Source organism: Elephantulus edwardii, unplaced genomic scaffold (genome assembly GCF_000299155.1).
Source record: "Elephantulus edwardii isolate Elephantulus edwardi_28Jun2011 unplaced genomic scaffold, EleEdw1.0 scaffold02597, whole genome shotgun sequence".
Taxonomy (NCBI): domain Eukaryota; kingdom Metazoa; phylum Chordata; class Mammalia; order Macroscelidea; family Macroscelididae; genus Elephantulus; species Elephantulus edwardii.
The window spans coordinates 3,917-5,678 of NW_006402347.1; positions in this window are offsets into that span (position 1 = coordinate 3,917).

Here is a 1,762-nt window from a genome sequence, read left to right on the forward strand (position 1 = left end):
GATCATGTGATATATTATTCTGGAGATAAAAAGGTGAGGAAAAATGCAGTTGCTTTCACATAGTTAAAAAAGAAATTTCTAGAGCCATCCTGAAGTACAACATTGTGAGTGATAGGATTATATCCATATGCTTACAAGTTTAAAGAGAGGTGTATCTAATTCACGCGATGGTCTTTTTAATAGATTGCTATGCTTCTGAGAACTGGACAATGAATATGAATGAGAAAAGAACTGTTATCTGAGATGTGATGTTGGATAAGAATAACGAATATTTTATGGATTACCAAAAGAACCACCAGATAGGTCTTGGACATATACAGCCAGAATGCTCCTTAAAGACAATAATGGAGACATTTCTTGGAAATGTCTAATCCTTGGAAAGGGACATCATATTTGGAAAGGTGGAGGGTCAATGAAAGAAAGAAAGATCCTCAATGAGATTTTTAGACACAGTAGCTGCTGAACGGGCTCATTTACAGAAATGATAAAGATGGCACATGACGGACAGAGCTCAGATCTGTTGTTTATAGGGTTGCTATGAGTCATACTTAATGGCACCTAACAACAACAATATCATATCAACAGAGCAACTTAGAAAAAACATTGTTTCCTTTTTTAAAACAACAATAATAATAATAATATATATGAAATACAAATTAAAATGCTCTTTACAAACCAAATAATTACTTTATCATATTATTTGTTCTGTGTATTTTATTAAATAGTAAAGCTTCTATTTTTACATGAGAGAAATGTCTGTAAAATATAATTTCACAGTATCGATTTTGGGTTCCTGATTACATAGTGTAAATCATATATTACAAAATTGCCTTCCTTTTAGATTCTGTTCTCTTAAAGAGCCAGAGCTCCTTTATCATTCATTTCATTGTTCAGCAAATAGATTTTTTTTTTAATTTGCTGATAATTGTAGCTAAAATGATGGGTGGCTAACTTGTGTGTAGCACAAGAAAATAACTATTTCTTTTTGCTATTTCTTGCCCACAGGAGAAAATACGCTTTTGAATGTCTACAAAAGGAACAGACATTAAAGGACATCACTTATATACATTATAAACATGCCTAACATAATTCAAATGTTGCTACATATTTACAAAATAAAATGCATTGTCAATTCATATTGCTGTTGGTTACTCTGCAAAATTTATTTCATTCCTATGTACAAGGGAAAAAACTGGAATTGGCAAGTACTGTGTTACTTATATTTTTAAAACAATAAAAATAGAAAGTATTATTCTCAATTAACAACCCCTCTAATTAAAAATTACACTTGTGTCTTGAATTATGAAGTAATTTCTATGACAGATTTAGGTAATTTAGGCAAGGGAATTTCTCAGCTTTCAAATTATAATTTGATTTTTTTTCCTAACTCTTTCTTCAATCATGTTTTCCCTTAATCATGCTATTCAAAATACAAAACAGAATATATTGCCTTCAATAATGACACTACATGAATGAGTAGAACTTCCCTAAACGGTTTCCTAGGCTGTAACCGACTGTTTTCCATCTCTGAGCTTGAACCACTGACCTTTCTGTTCCCAGACTGAGTGCTCATTATGAAACTTACAACAATAATCTTCACATTTCCTTCTGTTCTTTTCTCTTCAATAAATTCTTATTACCTTTGAAATCACATTGAATCAATTTTTAGGGTAATTAGAAGTAAAAAGAATCAATTAAAAAATAAATACTATAAATACTAAGTGAGGAGCTCCTACTTAATCCGTAGCTTATTGTTCTGCTA